This window comes from Schistocerca nitens, chromosome 1, assembly GCF_023898315.1.
Source record: "Schistocerca nitens isolate TAMUIC-IGC-003100 chromosome 1, iqSchNite1.1, whole genome shotgun sequence".
Lineage (NCBI taxonomy): Eukaryota > Metazoa > Arthropoda > Insecta > Orthoptera > Acrididae > Schistocerca > Schistocerca nitens.
In genome coordinates, this window is record NC_064614.1 from 29965581 (window position 1) to 29983202 (window position 17622).

Here is a 17622-nt window from a genome sequence, read left to right on the forward strand (position 1 = left end):
TCCCCACTCTTTAGGCTACAAAACCATATTTTTCAACATAATCTCCGTTCAATGCTACGGCCGTAGACCACCTTATTGGGAGGGCCTTGTAACGTCGCGAGTTAATACGCAGTAGCATTTTATTGCAGTAAGTTACTTTGAAATACGGGCTCGTAGCTTTGGAGCCATTGGTGGTGGCAATATACGGCCGCTTGTATCTTAGCGTGACTCGCTCGCACCTGTCGCTAGCCTAGCCGTCGGAAGCGCAACCTGTGTTAGTTCGAGCGACAGAATATTCAAGGCCCTAAGAATCTAAATAAGCAGTATGAAATATTATTCAGTTTTGTTAAAAGTCGATATAGAGTCCTTTGTTATTAAAAGGAAGTTTGTGTTAAAATCTCAACTATCTAGCTGAGATACTTTCAGAGTTACAGACAATTACCCAAAACACCAAAAACCAAGACTTATAAGATTAAAGACAGTTAGGATTCATAGTAGTTTGTCTTTTAGTATCATCTGGAATTATTACTGAAGTTCACTAAATGGGAGAAACATTTATTTAGGTTTTTTTTAATTAAAAATGTTCACTATTTTTCATTTTCGTAACACAGAATTCAGAAAGGATTAATATTTACTTCTAACTATTTGTTTTGTTGTGTGAATAAATGAGAGTGAGTGAGAGTGTATATGTGGGACATACGAAAAGATTCAATATTATCTGATGTTAAACATTACGTAACTATGTCATGGGAAAGTGTGAACTAAGAAGTTGCAATGAAAGCTGTAATTTCGCTACCTTGCTGGTGACGTATGTCCAAGAAGGCAGCCAGAATAGCCATTAGCAGAATAATGATTTTCTGAAGTCATTTAACGATTAGTTTTCTTTTCGTTTGGTTTTGTTAAATATTTAATTAAGATTTGCCTAACGAAGTGACATAAATGCATCTGTGAATACTGACTGGCGTAGGACAGTTTTGGCGCGAGAAAGAACTCGAAGGACTGTTTCGATTGGCTGGTCATTTTGAACAACCAATCAGAGTTAAGCGTTTCCCACCCTCTATCAAGTAGTTATAGGCCCTGGAAGGAACGGCAGGGGTCAGTCGTTGGCTAGCTATCGGACGTACAGGTCATATAGGACGTGTCCGTGTACGTTATGAGTAAAATGAAGAAGTGACTGGTATTTCACGTCCGGATGGCATTGCCGTGAACGCAGTTGCATTTACAGACAGATTCTAGAAATTTCAGCTTTGTGAAGTGTTTAGTTGGAAAGATAATCGCGTGTGAACTTTCAGCCTTTGTAGAATTCATCAACGGAATAGTTGGCGAGCAGTTTCTTTATTTGAAATCCAGTGAAAGGAAAGACCGGATGTAGAACTTATATATTGTAGCAGAGCATCGATTGTAGATCACGGCCGGCCGGGGTGGCCGAGCGGTTCTAGGCGCTACAGTCTACAACCGCGCGACCGCTGCGGTCGCAGGTTCGAATCCTGCCCTGGGCCTGGATGTGTGTGATGTCCCTAGGTTAGTTAGGTTTAATTAGTTCTAAGTTCTAGGGGACTGATGACCTCAGATGATAAGTCCCATAGTGCTCAGAGCCATTTGAACCATTTTTTTTTTGTAGATCACGTAATAATTCGGGTCGGACTTAAGTACATTTCTGGCTGTCTTGTGTGTGTACTGGGTTGTATGAACTATAAGCTGAGGACATTGACATTAGTCGTTTAAATTAATACGGGCTGATGGCTAATTCTTTAATTTTGAACCTAAAGAAATAAAGAACTTGTTGCGAAATTTTGACATTTTTTCTAAAAGAATGAAGCAATCGCCCTCCACCCGAAAATAGTTATAAGATATTACAGGATAGCTTGCTACCAGAGTTTAGGCGGAGTTTTCAAACGTAAGTATTGACGCTGTTTTTCTTTAACGCCCTTTTAACAGCATCTGAGCGGTATCTACGTAAGCAAAGAATCGGGCTGGTGACCAGACGCCGTACTGAGGTAGGTGGAACTTTTTGTAGTGCACAGTACGACGAAAGAGAGTGGTCAATTACGCAACGCAACGAGACTTTTAACCCGCCTCGCCGCAGCCTGTGAGCCCGCAAGAAACCGCTCTACTGGTCGACATCGGACCCAACGTCTTGCTGCATCAATGGCCTCCCAATCATCCACATACTACTTTCTGCGGAGTGCATCCTTCATTGGGCCAGACAGGTGGAAGTGGAAAGGTGCGAGATCCGGGCTGTAGGGTGGACGAGGAAGAACAGTTCAATGAGCTTCTCTCGGGTAAGCAAACTTGTGTGAAGCCCTGCGTTCTGATGGAGAAGGACAAGTTAATTCACATTTTTGTGTCGACGAACACGCTAAAGTCGTTCCTTCAGCTTACTGATGTTAGCACAAAACACTTCAGTGTTGATCGGTGCACTATGAGTATATCAAATTGAAGAACCCCTTCAGAGCCCCAGAAGACCATCATCATGACCTTACCAGCTGAGCGCGATGCTTTGAACTTTTTCTTCGAAGGAGAGGTGGTCTGGCGCCAATCCATGGATTGCCATTTTGTTTCCGGTTCGAAGAGATGAATTCATGTTTCATCGTCTGTGACTATGTTCGATCAGCCTTGTAAAGCGCAAGATGGTCCTCCGTTGCCCTTTATGGTCATCTGTAAGGTGACGGGGTACCCACCGGGCGCACTCCTTTGAGTACCCCAACTGGTGGACGGGAGTGTGAGACCTACCAACGGAGACGTCCAGTTGTGTAGCGAGGTGTTTGCTTGTGATCTGTCGATCACCTCGAATGGGAGTGTCAGCACGTTCCAATACTGCAGGAATCACGACTGTTTGCAGACGGTAAGCACCTGGGATTGGACAGTTTTCCGCTACCTTGTTGCGGTGATAACACACGCCTCGCCCAAGGATTCAGGGTGCTTTTGTTCACTGCCAGGGATCCGTAGACATTGTGCAAGCGCCTCTGAATATTTGCAGTATAGTTTTCCGCCAAAAGAAATTAGATGACAGTTCTGTTCTTGGAACGCATCTCTGTGAAAGATGCCTTTTTGAAGACAATGTATAGTGTCGCAGCCTACCGGAACTTCATGAAACTGTAGGCGCTGAAGCGGGAATGTTCGACGATGTCCCACAATAAATTCCGCACTTTTTCAAAAGAACTGGCTGAGAAGAAAAATGTATTGCATTGCTTATTGAACGCCCCTAGTGACACAATGAGGTTTAAATAAGTTCATTGTTTCTTGGTAATCGTCACGAAGATTGAATGTAATGATGCAGACACTCTTGACTGTCGTATTAGGCAGTAAATAGCGACTTCTACGTCAGACGTCTCCACTAAGGAATTCACAGATTTATGCTCCTTTAGCATAATTGCAGGCACTGTACGGAACTGGCTGCAAGCACAGAACTGCCCTGGCTGACTGCAAGGCCAGAACTGTGTCTAACAACAGGATCATAACCGTACGGTGACCACAGTGTGTCGTGTTTCGAGCCTGTCGGCAATAGAATTTCTATCTGCGCCATTACAAAGTGTAATAAATGTAGTCCACTGCTGAGAGAGCTCCCTTTGGCAGCTGGAAGCACTATGGCGGACGTGTACAACACGCAGATGGACTTGGCGCGAAGCAAAATGTGGTCCGAATTGGGAAGCTCCATGTGAAGGCTCCTGTTTGGAATTGCGAGGCTCAAGGCGAGTGTGGTGGCTGCCTCTCATGGTATTTGTTGCGTGCCTGGAACACAACGAGCCGTGAAGTATAGTCTTTGTGCCAGTCGGTCATATGGAATCAGCGCAGTAAGTCGGCTCGGCATAGAGATCTGACAGAACAGCAGAAAAGAGATATCATGTGCGTCTACATCTACATCTACGTGATTACTCTGCTATTCACAATAAAGTGCCTGGCAGAGGGTTCAGTGAATCATATTTAAGCTGTCTCTCTACCGTTCCACTCTCGAACGGCACGCGGAAAAAACGAGTACTTAAATTTTTCTGTGCGAGCCCTGATTTCTCTTGTTTTATCGTGAGATCATTTCTCTCTATGTGGGTGGGTGTTAACAGAATGTTTTCGCAATCGGAGGAGAAAACTGGTGATTGAAATTTCATGAGAAGATCCCGTCGGAACGAAAAACGCCTTTGGTTTAATGATTGCCACTCCAATTCACGTATCATGTCTGTGGCACTATATCGTCTATTTCGCGATAATACAAAACGAACTGCCCTTTTTTGAACTTTTTCGATGTCACCTGTCAGTCCCACCTGACGCAGATCTCACATCACACAGCAGTACTCCACAACAGGGTGGACAAGCGTGGTGTAAGCAGTCTCTTTGGTAGACCTGTAGCACCTTCTAAGTGTTCTGCCAGTGAATCGCAGTCTTTGGTTTGCTCTACCCACAATATTATCTATGTGATGGTTCCAATATAGGTCACTTGTAATTGTAATCCCTAAGTATTTAGCTGAATTTACAGCCTTCAGATTTGTGTAACTTGTCGCGTAGTCGAAATTTAGCTGATTTCTTTTAGTACTCATGCGAATAATTTCTCACTTTTCCTTATTCAGGGTCAGTTGCCACTTTTCGCACCATGCAGATATCTTATCTAAATCATTTTCAAAAATGGTTCACTATGGGACTTAACATCTATGGTCATCAGTCCCCTAGAACTTAGAACTGCTTAAACCTAACTAACCTAAGCACATCACACAACACCCAGTCAACACGAGGCAGAGAAAATCCCTGACCCCGCCAGGAATCGAACCCGGGAACCCGGGCGTGGGAAGCGAGAACGCTACCGCACGACCACGAGCTGCGGACCTAAGTCATTTTACAAGTCGTTTTGATCATCTGATGATGTTAATACATTCGCGGGGCAGTGATAGTTCCATAGAATTCCTGGGGTGCAGGAGCATAAATTTCACTTCTTCTTCTGATACTTCGGCTGTATACAGTCCAGCCGTCGTCAGAGTGAGCCTGCTGATTGTCGCTCCAGCACTTGCTCCGTCCTTTTAAGCCAGCGGACAGCGCCACTGCGCATGCAGCCACAGATACACATGGCGCCAGAAACTTTGATCGGCGGCAAGACGTACAACGTATACAGAAAATTAGATCTATGACTGCACGGTCGAACCACACGGTGATATCGAGCTGCACCGTCGCGACGCCTTTTTGAGTTTATTACAGAAAGTGCCGGTTCACATGGTTTGTCCAAGCTGAAGCTGCTGTGTCTGTTAACTGTATTCGTCGCCAACCGTATTTCAGTTGCTTCTTTCACTACTGGGTCAAATAAAGATGAAGTCGAGGCTAAAAGTTCAACGTTATCGTACACCATTCAGCGCCCATTGTCAACACAGTGCTGTGTCGCCGCCGATTTATTAGTTGTCTGTACCTGCTGTGCTCTATGCATCTCTTAGGGACTGAGCGTGTCGTCTGTTCGATATATAAACGGCCTCACTCAAAGAGGATATTGTAAACCCCAGACTTCCGAAGCACCAAATCATCTTTAACGGAACTCAGGAGTGCTGCTGTCTTCGGTGCAGGGCGAAAAATCACACTACTTCCCCAGAACCTCTTCTTCTACCTTCCAAATTTCAGAGCAGTTCTCCTGCGAAACTTGCTTAACTGGCTAAAGTAAAGCTACGAGGAGAGGTCGTGAGCCGTGCTTAGGTAACTCAGTCGGTACAGCACTTGCCCGCAGAAGGCAAAGGTGCCGAGTTCGAGTCTCGGTGGGGCACACTGTTTCACATCAGCGCACACTCCGCTGCAGAGTGAAAATTTTGTTCTAGACCGTGTAGTGCTGCGTTAAGGAGTCTACAACTGCCTGCTACATATCCTGGTCAGACAGGGATCATCGCCCCTTCAAGGCTTTTTTAAGCGACCCAAGATGTGATGCTCACATGGTTAGAGATCAGGACTATAGGATGGTTACGAAATTTGCGATGTGGAGACGTGCTTTGTCGTTAAGCAGCAGCACACCTTCGTGCACAATTCCACAGCCGTGGATTTCGACAGAGATTGTACTCCATACACGTTCTTCATTCCCCGATGGATGTCTACCGGTGTTCGGCACCCAAGGAAAGAATAGCTGTACGTCGGTCCTGTTTGGACGCATTTGGTAATAACGTCGCCATAGTTCACGTTTCCAAATTTGCCGCACGCGTGTCTGAAAGACGCAAATGCCACACTAACCTCTTGCTCATTTAGAGTAATTGGAAATTCCCGTTACAAATTTCTAGGACTTGTGGAGGGGATTGAGTACATAATGTTCTGAACAGGAACTGAGGCGTGGTGCGCCTTTTCTAGCACACCAGCTCTTTGGCGCGACACTATCGATTACCCGGCTGTACTAGGATCTTTGTCCTGTTGTGCCCTCGCGGGCGTTTTCGCGCTCGGGGCAATTGGTGTTGGACCTGCGACGAAGCGCTAGGACGTGCTTGCGTGGACGAAAGAGGAAAATGTGGTGTCACCGCCAGACACCACACTTGCTAGGTGGTAGCTTAAATCGGCCGCGGTCCATTAGTACATGTCGGACCCGCGTGTCGCCACTGTCAGGTTCGCAGACCGAGCGCCACCACAAGGCAGGTCTCGAGAGACGTACTAGCACTCGCCCCAGTTGTACGACGACTTTGCTAGCGACTACACTGACGAAGCCTTTCTCTCATTTGCCGAGAGACAGAATAGCCTTCAGCTAAGTTAATGGCTACGACCTAGCAAGGCGCCATTTGTACCATTGCATGTATCTCAAGATAGTCTCACTTGTATCATCAAGAATGCTGTATACCAAAGGACGATATAAAAGTTAAGTGTTCTAGTAGCTACGTTCTTTTCTTTATCACATTCATTACGAATCCTGTTCCAGACTTCGCGCCAGTCGGCGTGTGTGTACGTGTGCCCTTTCGGCTACCCGTCACTGTGGACTGGCTGCCTTGTCAGTCCACTACAGAAAACACGGGCGCTCGGCCAGCAGCGGCGCGGCGGGTCTACCTTGTAAGGCGGTCGCGAGTTTGTGGTGGACCTGCCTGATGTCAACTCCGGGCGCTGTTCGTCGCATTGCTTCGGTGCCTGTTTTCTCGGAGAGACCCATCCCCGGAAATCATCTCGAACAACGCTCTCCATCGAAGGTGTAAGTGATTTTGGTGCATTCGTTTCGTTGAACGATTTCCGTTGCAGCGAGTGTACTTGTTGCTTGGTTGCACTAATGTACGTGTTGAAGTAAGAGCAGCCGGCAGAGTGTGTAACAACATGGAGACCAGCAGCTACTATTTTTTTTAAAAAAATTCGCTGGTTGGATTACTATTAGGAAGCTGATTAGCTCGAAGGTGTGCACATTATCCAGAAGTTTATGTATTGTCTGTAAGAGATTTTCACTGCATTTTGATTGCCACCAAATCGGCGTACCTTGTATATTGCTGTAAAATTTGAGTCACTTCTATTCAAAACACTTGCTCAGTTATTAGTAAAGACTCGTATTCCGTAAGGCTAGTCATTTGTACATAGTTCCTCTATATATGTGCATTTATTTGAAAGCACTCACTCAGTTATTAGTAAAGGCTCGTATTCTGTAAAAGGCTATCATTTGTACGTAGAATTTTATACACGTGCATTTATTTGAATGTTTATTGATTTATTAACTTATATTAATTGACGTTAGGTTGGTGTTTGCCGTGTCTTCTGTAGTCCGTTTGTGTTCGTTTTCTGCGAGTTGGGGTGTGTGGGAGCGACGCCACGTTCTGCTTCGGTGCACAGAAGTTGTGACGTGCCGTCTAATAGGAAGTGACTCCCGGTTGGTCCCCGGGGCTTAAGTGTTGTTTTGGATGGCTGGCCTGCTGCTTCCGGCATTTGGAGTTAAGTCACCTTTTGCCCAGGACAGTCTGGCATCACTGCCCGTTTAATGTGTTTCCTGTTTTTTTAATTTGCTTGGTAATGAATTGTATTAAATTGTATTTTTAGTGCTGCTTGTGTTACTTGGGTTCTTAATGAACTGGTGCGCGTTTCATATATCACTTTCATATTGCAAATTATTGCTCCTTTAAATAAATTATCTGTGCCACATTTCTTTAAATCACTTTCTGACTGTAAATTATTGTTCCTTTAAGTATTGAAATCGCTGTGGCTCATCTCTTTAACTCAGATTTCGTAACTGTAAGTTGTTGCCTTTTGCTTGAGAAGCAAGCTATCTGTGATATTTTGTATTGACTTAAAGATAGCCACGTGATGATTGTCTCCTAGCTGCTTAATAAATATTATCTCTGAATAAATTAATTTATTGGTTTGGTAGTTGTGTTTAAGGAGTGACATTATAGGGGCCTTGACCTTCCATACTAAGTGTACCCCTCATCCCGACTTCCTCAGTCACAGGAACTATATCCGGAAATCGTACCGGTTTCAGTTCAGATGTTTAACTGATGCACTTCTGCTTGAGGAACTGAATTAGCTGCGACCTAGCAGAATTATTAGGTAACAATTTGAAAGGAAACATAATGAAACATCCATTTATTACTTACGCACGTTTGTTTGTATTAACCTTAAACATTACATGTTTACATTATTCCAAAACAAAAAAAGAACCCAGCATTCAGTGCGTAGAGATCAGTACCGAGGCATTACAACAGCGGCTCGATGTGTAGACCACCAACGTTGTTACAGACACTGTACCTTCGAAGCACGCTCTGGTAGACACTCTCCATCCCACCCAGTGTTTCTTCAGTTTCTAGTTTCGATCAAAAACTAGTCCATAGGAGTTAAATCCCACGATCGCGGCCGCCACGCGGTTGGACCACCTCAGACTATCCATCTTTCACTATATTGTTTGTTGAGATGCTCCCGAACCGCACGTGAGAAGTGAGATGGTGCACCATCATGCTGATACCACGTCTCCTGTCGGACATTCAGTGGCACAGGTTCCAAGAACGGGTCCAATACATTTTTTTAGCAATATGTAGTATGCAGAGCCAGTTAGCTTGGGTGGAAGGAGGTGTGGCCAAATCACATGACCGTCCATAATACCTGCCCACACGCTAATACCAAACCGGTACTGAAATACCTGAACATGCACGGCAAGAGGATTTTCGTCAGCGCAGACATGGCTGTTTCGCGAATTCGGAACACTGTCCCTAGTGAACTGACATTCATCTCTGAAGAGAACTCGACATGGAAACAGAAGCGTGTTGGTGCAGCGTGAAGGAACCACGTGCAGTAGGCATTGTGTTGTGGAAAATCGGGTGGTAGCCTCTGTCAGTGGTACGGATGTAATTGTTACTCACACAGAACATCCCAGACGATAATGAGACCAATACTGATTGCAAGTGCAATTGTTCGATTACTCGTTGATGGTTTCTCTTCAACGCGATGCAGTACATCTTCTTCAAATTCCGGCGTGCGGCGTTGCCATGGAGAATCACTGTCCTGTCTCCTCACGGTGGAGGTACCTGTTTCTCAAAACCGCTGTGTAGCTTGGCCAAAAAGTTTTGTGCGATGGCGAGATGCGTTTTGGAAAGCGTTCGTGATACAACCGACTAGTAGCTCTTCCGTTACCTAGAGCTTCACCATACACACCGAGCATGTGTGTGTATTACGGAAACGTGTACAGAACCATGTCTGCTGCATCGGAGACGCACAGGCATTGAACAGGCCTCGCAGCAAGGCACACGTCGGGGCCATAGAGATATATGGGCCCTGCAACGAACTTGTGACGTCACACTAATCATCTTGTTCTCCACACTTCGTGAACACTCGGCTCCGTGCAGGGCCCACAGGACATAAATTTTTAATTTGAAAGTATCAACTGAAGGTCTTAATTTCGTTGTGTGCTATCGACAACTTGCATGCACTTAAAAACACGGTCAAGAATTATTAAACTCATCTGAAATACACTCGTGCTCATAAATTAAGGATAATGGTGATACATGGTGAAACGACGCTCTGGTGGGCGGTTTGCGGGTTCAAATCACCTCGGGGTATGACCATGCGGCGCATTTGACCTGCGGTCGTCGCACGGTGGCGCTGGCAGCAGTCCACATACGCAGAGTTGTGTTGGTGCATGTCAGAGTACGGTGCAGCGAGTAAGTGTGCAGACGTTTTCAGACGTGCTAATGGTGACCGTGTGTTGAAAATGGCTCAAAGAACACATATTGATGTTGTGAGGGGTAGAATACTAGGGCGATTTGAGGCTGGCCAAACACAGCAGGTCGTAGTATGGCCCCTCTGTGTGCAACAAAGTGTGATCTTAAGATTATGGCAACGATTCCAGCAGACAGGAAACGTGTCTAGGTGCTACAGTATGGGACGTCCACAGTGTACAAAAACCCAAGAAGACCGATATCTCACCATCAGTGCCCGCAGACGGCCACGGAGTACTGCAGGAGGTAGCCTTGCTCGGGACCTTACCGCAGTCAAAAAATGGTTCAAATGGCTGTGAGCACTATGGGACTTAACAATTATGGTCATCAGTCCCATAGACCTTAGAACTACTTAAACCTAACTAACCTAAGGACATCACACAACACCCAGTCATCACGAGGCAGAGAAAATCCCTGACCCCGCCGGGAATCGAACCCGGGAACCCGGGCGCGGGAAGCGAGAACGCTACCGCACGACCACGAGCTGCGGACTTACTGCAGTCACTGGAACAGTTGTCTCGAGACACAACAGTCTACAGACGACTGAACAGACGTGGTTTATTCTCCCGGAGACCTGCAAGGTGCATTCAACTAACCCTTGGTCACAGGAGAGCCCGTAAAGCCTGGTGTCAAGAACACAGTACATGGCCATTGGAACAGTGGTCCCAGGTTATGTTCACGGAAGAGTCCAGGTATAGTCTAAACAGTGGTTCTCGCCGGGTTTTCATCTGGAGTCAACCAGGAACCCAGCCCCTTAATGTCCTTGAAAGCGATCTGTGTGGAGGTCGTGGTTCGATGGTGTGGGGGTGGGATTGTGATTAGTGCACGTACACCACTGAATGTCTTTGACAGAGGAACTGTAACAGGCCAGGTGTGTCGGGACGTCATCTTGCACCAGTATGTCCGCCTTTTCAGGAGTGCAGTGGGTTCTACCTTCTTCCTGATGGATGATAGCGCACGGCCCCAGCGAGCTGCCATCGTGGAGGAGTACTTTTAAACAGCCGATATCAGGCTAATGGAGTGGCCTGCCTGTTCTCCAGACCTAAACCCCATCGAGCACGTCTCCGATACTCACGGTCGACGTAGCGCTGCACGTCTTCAAACCCCTACGACACTTCAGGAGCTCCGAAAGACAGTGGTGCAAGAATGGCAGGCTATACCCCAGCAGCTAGCTGCTCGACCACCTGATCCAGAGTATGTCAACCCGTTGTGTGACCTGTGTACGCGTGTATCCCATATTGATGTCGGTGTACATGCGCAGGGAACAGTGGCGTTTTGTAGCACATGTGTTTCGGGACGGTTTTCTCAACTTATCACCAATACGGTGGACTTACAGATGTGTGTCGTGTGTGTTCCCTATGTGCCTATGCTATTAGCGCCAGTTTTGTGTAGTGCCACGTTGTGTGGCACCACATTATGCAATTATCCTTAATTTATGAGCATCAGTGTAGTTACTCGCTCCCCGCCGAACATGGATGGTGGCACTCGTAAGACCTGCAGTGTCACGTGCTGTGACGTACGTGCCACCGCCTGTCTTTCTCATGGGACTCATTCAGGCGTTAAGTGACATCAGGTCCCCGTCTGACGTAGTACATGTCATCCTGTGTACCCTATTGCATGCCAGGACAAGTAACCCTGAGAGTTTCCTCCTTTCCTCACCGGACATGGAAGCATTACACATCTGAATTGAAACCGTCGTAGGACGGAAACGGTAAGTGTCCGGACATGGGTTCCTACTCAAAATACAGGGTGATTCAAAAAGAATACCACAACTTTAGGAATTTAAAACTCTGCAACGACAAAAGGCAGAGCTAAGCACTATCTGTCGGCGAATTAAGGGAGCTATAAAGTTTCATTTAGTTGTACATTTGTTCGCTTGAGGCGCTGTTGACTAGGCGTCAGCGTCAGTTGATGCTAATATGGCGACCGCTCAACAGAAAGCTTTTTGTGTTATTGAGTACGGCAGAAGTGAATCGACGACAGTTGTTCAGCGTGCATTTCGAACGAACTATGGTGTTAAACCTCCTGATAGGTGGTGTATTAAACGTTGGTATAAACAGTTTACAGAGAATGGGTGTTTGTGCAAAGGGAAAAGTTCTGGACGGCCGAGAACGAGTGATGAAAATGTAGCACGCATCCAGCAAGCATTTGTTCGCAGCCCAGGAAAATCGACTCGCAGAGCTAGCAGAGAGCTGCAGATTCCACAATCATTCATATTTCAGCAGGATGGAGCGCCACCACATTGGCACTTATCTGTCCGTAACTACCTGAACGTCAACTACCCGAGGCGATGGATCGGCCGCCAGGCATCCCGTGACAGAGCACTTTATCACTGGTCTCCAAGAAGCCCTGATCTTACCCCCTGCGATTTTTTCTTATGGGGGTATATTAAGGATATGGTGTTTCGGCCACCTCTCCCAGCCACCATTGATGATTTGAAACGAGAAATAACAGCAGCTATCCAAACTGTTACGCCTGATATGCTACAGAGAGTGTGGAACGAGTTGGGTATCGGGTTGATATTGCTCGTGTGTCTGGAGGGGGCCGTATTGAACATCTCTGAACTTGTTTTTGAGTGAAAAACAACCTTTTTAAATACTCTTTGTAATGATGTATAACAGAAGGTTATATTATGTTTCTTTCATTAAATACACATTTTTAAAGTTGTGGTATTCTTTTGGAATCACCCTGTATTATATACTCACTTCCTTCAACAAGTCCTGGAAGTTTGAAACAGGAATTTTGGAACAGGTTGTGTGCTAGCGTAAGCTGTCGCCAGCACACCGGTAGACAATGATGTTGTAAGAAGATCGGTAGTATGCTCTGGACCAAGCGCTCCTATCAGGAGAGAGGGCAAAGACAGACTCTCAAGCAAGACGCCGCCAGCGCCCTCTCGACTGCAGGTATTTAGATAGTCTCCATCTCTGTCTGAGTCTCACTCAGCCACAGTTTGTCAGTCTCAGTTACTAGCTCAGTCACTCTTCTAGCTGGCGTCTGTCAGTTCAAGATCACTGGCTACGCGAGTGCAGCGTCTATAGCAGGAGTTGTGCTTCACCAGCAGTGAGGTTAACGTGGACTATTAGTGAAGAGTTTGCACCACAACACATGGACACCTAAAGTTAAGTAGCTTCCTGTTTAAGTTGTAACGGCTCCATGTGAGCCGCTACATGGCTCGTTACAAGTCACATGCTCAGAACACACCTGGGTGCCCTTCCCACACTGCCGGCCGCTGTGGCCGAGGGTTCTAGGCGCTTCAGTCTGGAACCGCGCTGCTGCTACGGGCATGGACGTGTGTGATGTCCTTACGTTAGTTAGGTTTAAGTAGTTGTAAGTTCTAGGGGACTGATGACCTCAGATGTTAAGTCCCTTAGTGCTCAGAGCCATTTTTGAACCTCCCGACACTCAGGGAATTTAAAATCCGGAATTATGTTATATTATCACTCTTAGTATAGTCTGCAAATGTGAATGCGGGTCGTCTGCTGACGTATGTGTGGACTGCCTGCTGTGGGTTCTCTGACTGTGGAGATCCAGTTTAGCCAACCATCGTATTAAGTAGAGTGCGACTGCACTGCACCACAGAGACATAAGTTCCCCGCTCGTTAACAGGCCCCGTTAGGTTGGCAAATAGCCGCTGTGCAGGCTCTCTGAGCCCATCCGGCCAGCGTGTATGGACCCCGGACGAGGGGAGACGGTTAGGCATTCCCTGCTGAGACTCTGGTGAGTACAGACGCTCTGCGTGTTTGCTCCTACAGTCATCTTACTTAGGACATATAGTCAGGTTGCATAAAATTCCTATTTTTTTGTCTCATTGATGACGGCCAGGCATTCCATATAACCGTACCATTAAGTAAAGTGAGTGATCAAGGAGTTATTTTCGTGATTTTATTAAATAAAATGCTGTTGTTATATAAAATTCTTTGTCTCACAGCAACGTCTCATTTCCGTTACCAATCCAGTTAAGTTACTCAAACTTTCAACTTAAAGTTAATCAATAATCAGAAATTTTGTAGTGATATTTGCTATTGCAAACGGTAGTATGCTTCTTTCACAAAAGATGGAGGTGCCATTTTCTAGTTGAGGATGCCTGCCAAGGCTTTGCGGAAAGCAAGTATCGTGCAAAGTAAATAGCGAACTCTTTTAATACACGTGAGCAGTTGTGATGTACAAAGGGGACACTGGCCACCAAACAACGTCCCCTCCCAGAATGAGATTTTCACTCTGCAGCGGAGTGTGCGCTGATACGAAACTTCCTGGCAGATTAAAACTGTGTGCCGGGCCGAGACTCGAACTCGGGACCTTTGCCTTCCGCAGGCAAGTGCTCTACCAACTGAGCTACCCAAGCACGACTCACGCCCAGTCCTCACAGCTTTACTTCTGTCAGTATCTCGTCTCCTACGTTCCAAACTTTACAGAAGCTCTCCTGCGAACCCTGCAGAACTAGCACTCCTGAAACAAAGGATTTCTATGGTACAAAACTGTATAGTGTCGACGAGGACACAAAAGCTTGTATACGGCATCGGAATCGTGCTACGACACTGCAGCAACGCCCTCAGACGGGAACTACAAGATCACCCGTTACAATTTCTATTCGGTTTTTAGGATTGCAGCGGAGTGTGCGCTGATATGAAACTTCCTGGCAGATTAAAACTGTGTGCCGGGCCGAGACTCGAACTCGGGACCTTTGCCTTCCGCAGGCAAGTGCTCTACCAACTGAGCTACCCAAGCACGACTCACGCCCAGTCCTCACAGCTTTACTTCTGTCAGTATCTCGTCTCCTACGTTCCAAACTTTACAGAAGCTCTCCTGCGAACCCTGCAGAACTAGCACTCCTGAAACAAAGGATTTCTATGGTACAAGACTGTATAGTGTCGACGAGGACACAAAAGCTTGTATACGGCATCGGAATCGTGCTACGACACTGCAGCAACGCCCTCAGACGGGAACTACAAGATCACCCGTTACAATTTCTATTCGGTTTTTAGGATTGCAGCGGAGTGTGCGCTGATATGAAACTTCCTGGCAGATTAAAACTGTGTGCCGGGCCGAGACTCGAACTCGGGACCTTTGCCTTCCGCAGGCAAGTGCTCTACCAACTGAGCTACCCAAGCACGACTCACGCCCAGTCCTCACAGCTTTACTTCTGTCAGTATCTCGTCTCCTACGTTCCAAACTTTACAGAAGCTCTCCTGCGAACCCTGCAGAACTAGCACTCCTGAAACAAAGGATTTCTATGGTACAAAACTGTATAGTGTCGACGAGGACACAAAAGCTTGTATACGGCATCGGAATCGTGCTACCACACTGCAGCAACGCCCTCAGACGGGAACTACAAGATCACCCGTTACAATTTCTATTCGGTTTTTAGGATTGCAGCGGAGTGTGCGCTGATATGAAACTTCCTGGCAGATTAAAACTGTGTGCCGGGCCGAGACTCGAACTCGGGACCTTTGCCTTCCGCAGGCAAGTGCTCTACCAACTGAGCTACCCAAGCACGACTCACGCCCAGTCCTCACAGCTTTACTTCTGTCAGTATCTCGTCTCCTACGTTCCAAACTTTACAAAAGCTCTCCTGCGAACCCTGCAGAACTAGCACTCCTGAAACAAAGGATTTCTATGGTACAAAACTGTATAGTGTCGACGAGGACACAAAAGCTTGTATACGGCATCGGAGTCGTGCTACCACACTGCAGCAACGCCCTCAGACGGGAACTACAAGATCACGCGTTACAATTTCTATTCGGTTTTTAGGATTGCAGCGGAGTGTGCGCTGATATGAAACTTCCTGGCAGATTAAAACTGTGTGCCGGGCCGAGACTCGAACTCGGGACCTTTGCCTTCCGCAGGCAAGTGCTCTACCAACTGAGCTACCCAAGCACGACTCACGCCCAGTCCTCACAGCTTTACTTCTGTCAGTATCTCGTCTCCTACGTTCCAAACTTTACAGAAGCTCTCCTGCGAACCCTGCAGAACTAGCACTCCTGAAACAAAGGATTTCTATGGTACAAAACTGTATAGTGTCGACGAGGACACAAAAGCTTGTATACGGCATCGGAGTCGTGCTACGACACTGCAGCAACGCCCTCAGACGGGAACTACAAGATCACCCGTTACAATTTCTATTCGGTTTTTAGGATTGCAGCGGAGTGTGCGCTGATATGAAACTTCCTGGCAGATTAAAACTGTGTGCCGGGCCGAGACTCGAACTCGGGACCTTTGCCTTCCGCAGGCAAGTGCTCTACCAACTGAGCTACCCAAGCACGACTCACGCCCAGTCCTCACAGCTTTACTTCTGTCAGTATCTCGTCTCCTACGTTCCAAACTTTACAGAAGCTCTCCTGCGAACCCTGCAGAACTAGCACTCCTGAAACAAAGGATTTCTATGGTACAAAACTGTATAGTGTCGACGAGGACACAAAAGCTTGTATACGGCATCGGAGTCGTGCTACCACACTGCAGCAACGCCCTCAGACGGGAACTACAAGATCACCCGTTACAATTTCTATTCGGTTTTTAGGATTGCAGCGGAGTGTGCGCTGATATGAAACTTCCTGGCAGATTAAAACTGTGTGCCGGGCCGAGACTCGAACTCGGGACCTTTGCCTTCCGCAGGCAAGTGCTCTACCAACTGAGCTACCCAAGCACGACTCACGCCCAGTCCTCACAGCTTTACTTCTGTCAGTATCTCGTCTCCTACGTTCCAAACTTTACAGAAGCTCTCCTGCGAACCCTGCAGAACTAGCACTCCTGAAACAAAGGATTTCTATGGTACAAGACTGTATAGTGTCGACGAGGACACAAAAGCTTGTATACGGCATCGGAGTCGTGCTACGACACTGCAGCAACGCCCTCAGACGGGAACTACAAGATCACCCGTTACAATTTCTATTCGGTTTTTAGGATTGCAGCGGAGTGTGCGCTGATATGAAACTTCCTGGCAGATTAAAACTGTGTGCCGGGCCGAGACTCGAACTCGGGACCTTTGCCTTCCGCAGGCAAGTGCTCTACCAACTGAGCTACCCAAGCACGACTCACGCCCAGTCCTCACAGCTTTACTTCTGTCAGTATCTCGTCTCCTACGTTCCAAACTTTACAGAAGCTCTCCTGCGAACCCTGCAGAACTAGCACTCCTGAAACAAAGGATTTCTATGGTACAAAACTGTATAGTGTCGACGAGGACACAAAAGCTTGTATACGGCATCGGAGTCGTGCTACCACACTGCAGCAACGCCCTCAGACGGGAACTACAAGATCACCCGTTACAATTTCTATTCGGTTTTTAGGATTGCAGCGGAGTGTGCGCTGATATGAAACTTCCTGGCAGATTAAAACTGTGTGCCGGGCCGAGACTCGAACTCGGGACCTTTGCCTTCCGCAGGCAAGTGCTCTACCAACTGAGCTACCCAAGCACGACTCACGCCCAGTCCTCACAGCTTTACTTCTGTCAGTATCTCGTCTCCTACGTTCCAAACTTTACAGAAGCTCTCCTGCGAACCCTGCAGAACTAGCACTCCTGAAACAAAGGATTTCTATG

General features: G+C 46.9%; 9 non-coding genes across 9 annotated transcripts; all 9 read right to left on the reverse strand.

Moving 5' to 3' along the window:
• Positions 1-14359: 14359 nt before the first annotated feature.
• Positions 14360-14434, reverse strand: Trnap-cgg (transfer RNA proline (anticodon CGG)). Its single transcript has one exon. It is a non-coding gene; the product is annotated as a tRNA-Pro (tRNA).
• Positions 14435-14742: 308 nt separating this feature from the next.
• Trnap-cgg (transfer RNA proline (anticodon CGG)) lies at positions 14743-14817 on the reverse strand. The gene has a single exon. It is a non-coding gene; the product is annotated as a tRNA-Pro (tRNA).
• Positions 14818-15125: 308 nt separating this feature from the next.
• On the reverse strand, positions 15126-15200 carry Trnap-cgg (transfer RNA proline (anticodon CGG)). The gene has a single exon. It is a non-coding gene; the product is annotated as a tRNA-Pro (tRNA).
• Positions 15201-15508: 308 nt separating this feature from the next.
• On the reverse strand, positions 15509-15583 carry Trnap-cgg (transfer RNA proline (anticodon CGG)). Its single transcript has one exon. It is a non-coding gene; the product is annotated as a tRNA-Pro (tRNA).
• A 308-nt stretch (positions 15584-15891) lies between these two features.
• Positions 15892-15966, reverse strand: Trnap-cgg (transfer RNA proline (anticodon CGG)). Its single transcript has one exon. It is a non-coding gene; the product is annotated as a tRNA-Pro (tRNA).
• Positions 15967-16274: 308 nt separating this feature from the next.
• Positions 16275-16349, reverse strand: Trnap-cgg (transfer RNA proline (anticodon CGG)). The gene has a single exon. It is a non-coding gene; the product is annotated as a tRNA-Pro (tRNA).
• Positions 16350-16657: 308 nt separating this feature from the next.
• Trnap-cgg (transfer RNA proline (anticodon CGG)) lies at positions 16658-16732 on the reverse strand. Its single transcript has one exon. It is a non-coding gene; the product is annotated as a tRNA-Pro (tRNA).
• Positions 16733-17040: 308 nt separating this feature from the next.
• Positions 17041-17115, reverse strand: Trnap-cgg (transfer RNA proline (anticodon CGG)). Its single transcript has one exon. It is a non-coding gene; the product is annotated as a tRNA-Pro (tRNA).
• A 308-nt stretch (positions 17116-17423) lies between these two features.
• Trnap-cgg (transfer RNA proline (anticodon CGG)) lies at positions 17424-17498 on the reverse strand. The gene has a single exon. It is a non-coding gene; the product is annotated as a tRNA-Pro (tRNA).
• Between the last annotated feature and the right edge of the window lie 124 nt (positions 17499-17622).